Raw genomic sequence first — 6,310 nt, 5'->3', positions numbered from 1 at the left:
ATTAACGTATGGGACAGAAAAGAGGATTGTATGACCCTATGAAGAGATCCGGGGACCTTGGTTACCAGAACCCACTCTGTTGACAAAATGATGTTGCTGGTAGAGCTGGCATCAAAGTAGTTGAGTGGCCACCAGCCAGTGAGCTGCACTGGTGAGTACAGGCCTTTAAGGGTACTGGCCTCTCATGGCAATTGAGGAGACAGTTCACCCAGCTTGGAGATTCACTGCTAAAGACCACGAGAGCCACTGAGGGCTATTTAGTTTTGTTTTGTTTTTTGCTTTTTAAGCTTTATTTACTATGTATACAGTGTTCTGCCTGCATGAAACACCTGCATGCCTGAAGAGGGCACCAGAAGAGGGCACCAGATCTCACTATAGATGGTTGTGAGCCACCATGTGGTTGGTGGGAATTGAACTCAGGACCTTTGAAAGAGCAGCTAGTGCTCTTAAATTTTGTGCCATCTCTCCAGCCCCATACATTTAGAGGTTTGTTGTTGTTGTTTGTTTGTTTGTTGTTGTTGTTGTTGTTGTTGTAGTTGTTGAGATAGGATTTCATTATGTAGTCTTGGCTGTCCTAGAACTAGCTAAGTAGACCAGAACAGCCTCAGAGTCTCAGAGATCTGCCTGCCTCTGCCTTGAGAAGGCTGCGATTCAAGCATGATAGCCATGGAAGAATTGAGGGGTCAGGAACAGGAGGATAAAATGAGAAAGGCCATAAAAAAGGAAGGGAGGGAATTGAGACAAAGACAGAAAAACTAAGATGCATTTGGAGGGTCATAGAAACAAAATACCGTAGAAGAATCTTAAAATATACACAAAAGTAATATAAACTCCAGTTTTAGCAATGTGTTATATCTAATCAAGGTTTTTTTTTTGTTTGTTTTGTTTTTTTTTTGCCAAAAATTTTCTATGGAAACACCCACATAGCCCAGGCTATAGCTAAGGGTATTAAATTCTCACCACAAACTGATGATAAGGCTCTGTTGTAAAAGACAACATGGACACATCTTATTAAACACAGTGAAGTTGAGTTGATGCCTACTGAGAACCTTGGTGCTACTGTCTAGTCCTCAGGTTATTGGAAAGTATTTTATATGTTAACAAAGGATAAAGTTAAACACCAACCCAGAAAAAGTCTTCAATCAAAAATGATGACCTCAGTGCAAGGTGCATTAACACAATAGTGTCAGAAACATTGTGATTGTCACCAACCAAATATCTAATATTACATAAGGTCCTGTCTATGAGATGGAGCCAATCTATGACACAGGTTAGATGGCCAAGTATCTGAAATTAGTTAGACTAGGGCCACAGGGGAAATCTATCTACTACTCTTTGCCTTAGGTACCTGCTACAAAAGGTCTCCTAGTGACTGACATTCTGTTATGCTCTTAGTCATCATGAGTGGATTTTCCCCTTTAGTAGGTCGGTATAAAATCAGAGACCCACAATTAGACAACATGAAAAGAGTGAGAGTACTGGAATACTCATTGCAAAATGGGAAATTTTTATCAATTCCACCGCCTCCCAGTCAAGGAAACCTTCAGAAGTGAAGGGAGGAAGAATGTAGGACTCAAAGTGGGTGAATAACAGCAAGTGCCCGGAACACTGTAAACGCAGCAGCTCAGTGCCTCGTGGGGTCCCAGACCTGAGAGTGGAAGTGGACCCCAAGCCCACATCTCAGAGCCAGAAGCTATCTACTCATAAATGTAAAATTAATTTTCCCCGAACAAGTCTTACTGAATATACAAATCACATTTAAGACCTGAACTCAAGCCCAACAATAGCATTTCAACACAAAAAGTCCTTAATCTATTATTCGAGGTTTGGTGTTTGCCTTATAATGCATTGTCTGGGGATTTTTTGTGTGTTTGTTTTGTTTTGTTTTTTAATTGCAGTTCTACTTCTTATATATTTGTGGTGTGTGTGTGTGTGTGTGTGTGTGTGTTTGTGTGTGTGTACATTTTTTGCTTCCCTATGTGTTCATCACTGTGTCTATATTTGCTTCTTGTCATTTTTATTTGGCTCTTTGTTTTTTGGCTTTTTTCTTTTCTATTCAGGTTTGTTTGTTTTTACTTTACTTTATTTTATTTTATTATATTTCCAATATGTACAGTGGCTTCTTGTTTTCTAATAAAGAACAAGATGTGAATGTTGGTGGCTGTGGAGATTGTGAGGATATATGAGGTATTATAGAAGGTAGAGCCACAAACAGAATTTATTGTATGAAAATCTTTTAAATAAAAAAGTTTAAAAATATAATCTTTCACTTTTACATCACATTGAAGTCATTGAAAACTTTTGATCTAAAATTAAAATTATAGGTTCAGAAAATTATGAGAATATTTATTTCAATCTTTGTCGTTAGGAGACACTTTTTAAAGTTAATCAAATATACTCTCTTTGTGGAAAAGACATTTTATGTCTCTGTTTCTACCAGATGATGCAGCAACAAGCACAGTAAAGGGAGAAGACAAACTGAGTATTACAAAAGCAGCATAAACTATGGAGAATATCTGTGTGATCAGATCGGCTTTATATTTTATGCAACAGTTGGGAGATTAGAATCTCTTTTGGATTCCTCCCTGATCTAGCCAATGGTCAGAACATTCTCCACAGTTGAGTGGAGAGTGTGATACGACTTTCTCACGTACTATGGTGCCTCACATTTGACCATGTCCCCTGGAGGGGGAGACCTGGTGGCACTCAGAGGAAGGACAGCAGGTAGCCAAGAAGAGACTTGATACCCTATGAGAATATATAGGGGGAGGTAATCCCCCTCAGGAACAGTCATAGGGGAGGGGAATAATGGAAAAATGGGGGGGGGGGGAATAGGAGGATACAAGGGATGGGATAAACATTGAGATGTAACAAGAATAAATTAATAAAAAAAAACATAAAAAAAACAGAAGTGTGAATAGCTATGATAAGCAATATCTGTATCTGAACACATAGTGAGTATGGTCTTTCTGAGTTTTTCAAAGAACAGAGGAAAAGAGGCGCCACAGTAAGTTAAAAACATGCAGATCTCTAAATCATTTGCTTGTAAGACTAATACGTTTTCCTGGTAATACTAGTTGGCATTGCAAATCACATTTTTTTTCTTAAGCAACATGGTTAAAATCTCTGGGCTTCAATTTTCACTTTAGCACCATTTGGGGGAAGGGAAGCACAGGTTTGTATAAGCCTGAAGACACACTAGAACAGTTTGATTCTCATTATCTCTCATCTAAAGCTAAAACTTTATCTAAAACTGTTTAGTATATAGATTGTCATCAGTGAGTACATTCTGAGAAGCAGGGGTCTTGGATGAGAAACTCCTTAACAGTACTGAGGCTTGGTGTCTCAGCGAAGTTTCATTTCCAGAACTGTACTATAGGAAATGATTGTGTTTTAGTTCCTGACTTAATCTAAATAGACTTTGCTCCTCCAGGAAGGCAAGAAGAATTATAGAACTATGTGATTTTTCTTATCAAATACTGTTCTTATCTTTGGTGATAAGGGTATTTTTTATCTGTGAATGCTTCAAAATAACTGTCTACAGCATATTTCTAGTTTGTACATGTAAGCTTGAACTTCATGGTTTTATGCTTATCAAATTATTGGCATATTGAAGCATTAATTATAAGAAAACTGAACTAGGAAGCTGGCTGAGAAAATGTCATTTAATTTCATACATAATTGCAAATTTTTGGCAGAGTTTTCTTTTAATTCTTTCTTTTTTAGTATATGAAATTTATTTTTCTACAAAAAGAAAAAGAAATAGTCTCCTGTAAATACTTAAACTCATTACCACAATGTTAGATCTCAAATAATTAAAATCATCAACATGCATGAGGAACAAGTGTCAATTCTTTCTCTCCTAAGCATTTTTCATATTACTGAAGCTAAAGCAGAGTACAAAAATAGCCTAGGAGGTCAGTGAATTCTAATGAGTCAGTCAGTTGTCTCTCGGGTTGCTTTCTCTTACACTAGTAGGTAACTCTATAAAACAGCTAAAACAGTTTTATATCCATTGTATAGAGCTTATATTCTTTGACACGTAAGTCAGAGGACTCCGTAGAATAATGTAGTTAACTTGAGTTTGTGGTCATATCAATCATATTTGCTCTAAGAAGTGGGCCTTCTGTATGCATGAACTCCCTTCATTATTAGCAGCAAGTTCTTCCGTTGTTTGTTTTATCTTAACCAAAACCAATGGTCGTTCTACATTAGAAAGAAATTTTCAGTTACAAAGCCTTTGACTCATATGTCTCTCAAGGTATAATTTTCATTGACTTGAGATTTTAAAGGGACTGATTGTAGCTGTTTTCAGAAAGCTCACATATTAAAGAGTAAGGAATTGAATAGGAGTATGGTAAAAGACATACTAGTCCCTCTTTCATCTGGTCTTCACATGCATCTCACACATGTCTACATGCACATGTGTGCACACATGCCTTCACATACATGTGTATCCATGCACATGAAAACATGAACACATACATGAAAGATGACACACACACAAACACACGTTAAAAAGAACAGGTGCCTCACATTTGACCATGTCCCCTGGAGGGGGAGACCTGGTGGTACTCAGAGGAAGGACAGCAAGTAGCCAAGAAGAGACTTGATACCCTATGAGAATATGTAGGGGGACGTAATCCCCCTCAGGAACAGTCATATGGGAGGGGAATAATGGGAAAATGGGGGGGGGGAGGAATGGGAGGATACAAGGGATGGGATAAACATTGAGATGTAACAAAAATAAATTAATAAAAAAAAAATTTTTAATGAAATAGAAAATTTAAAATGCATGAAACAGAGTTTCTTTGAAAAGACAAAAAACATACACAAAACTTTAATAAAACTAAAGAAAAATAGAGCAAATTATGAAATTAATAGAATTGAAAATGAAAATATGGACTTTATAATACATACCAGTAAAATTCAGAAAATCCATAAGAACATTAAAAACTTACAAAGAAATCAGAAAATTAATACCTTTCTAAACAAATGTTATGTTCTGAAAGGAACAGTAGAAGAAAAATGTGTTTAAAGAAGTAATAAAGGTCTCTCATGTAAGAAAACACAGGACTAGAATTATTCAGTGTTAATTCCATCAGAAAAATAACACAAAACTAATATAAAGCTGTCTAAATCACCCGCAAACCAGAAATTGAGTGAATAATTTCAAGCTCACTTACAAAGCTTGCAATATCTTGCTACCAAAACCAGAGAAACATACATCAACAGCTGAAAAAAAAAAATCATAGACTAATTTACCTAGATGCCATAAGTGGCAATATTCTCAATGAACCCTTTCCTAATCAATTAAAAACACAAAAGTGATAGTTCACTATGATCAAGTTGGCTATATTTCAATGAGGCAAGGCCGATGCAGCATTTGAAAAGCCAAAGTGTAACATTGCATATAAACATAAATAGGTTCACAAATCACATGGTCTTTTCAATAGACCACCCAAAGCTTTTTGACAAAGTACAGCATGCTTTCATCATACAATGCTGAGAAACAGAAAAGAAAAGAAACATAACTGAATATAAAATTATATGAAACAAAGTGATAGTCCATGTGAACATATACTGGAGAAAATTTAAACCATTCTGCTAAAACCAAGAATACGAAAAGGTATTTACTTTCTCCATTCTTAATTTAGATCATGATGTCACAGTTAGAAAGATAAGAAAACAAAATAGATATTTTTCGAGAAAAAAAGATACCAACCTCTTTTATTTGTAGATAAAACTAAGAAACTAAGTGTAAGAAAACTAAGTGTTATACCTGGGAGTTAAAAAGTGAATCACAATTTAAGAAAATTAGGAGGATCTAAAAATCAAAACACAAAGATCAGTTGTTTTCCTTTACACCTACATTAGACATGCTGAGAAGAAATTTAGTTAAACGATACCATTCATGTTAGATACCCTTCCCCACTGATAAAACAATTTTGGATTAAAAATATTTTTAAAATGTAGATCCTTACAGTGGAGAGTTTAAAACACCAAGAGAAGTAGAGAAACGAAAGTGTAGGTATGCCTAATGTATGAATTGTCATAATTAACAGTATAAAATGGCAATATTAATGAAAGCAATATATGCATTCAAGCAATCATCATAAAAATTAAATGCTATTATTAAAATGAAAAGAAAAAGGCACTGATAAAATCCCTATGATATGATAAACAGTGTGAAATAGATAATGAAATCTAGACCAAAATAACAATGCTGAGGATATTAACATTCCTATTTCAAGTTATACATATAACAAATCCATAACAACAAAACCTGCATTATTTATTCATTCTTCAG

This window comes from Acomys russatus, chromosome 6 (assembly GCF_903995435.1).
Source record: "Acomys russatus chromosome 6, mAcoRus1.1, whole genome shotgun sequence".
In the NCBI taxonomy this organism is placed as follows: domain Eukaryota; kingdom Metazoa; phylum Chordata; class Mammalia; order Rodentia; family Muridae; genus Acomys; species Acomys russatus.
Note: the sequence above shows the minus strand (reverse complement) of the source record.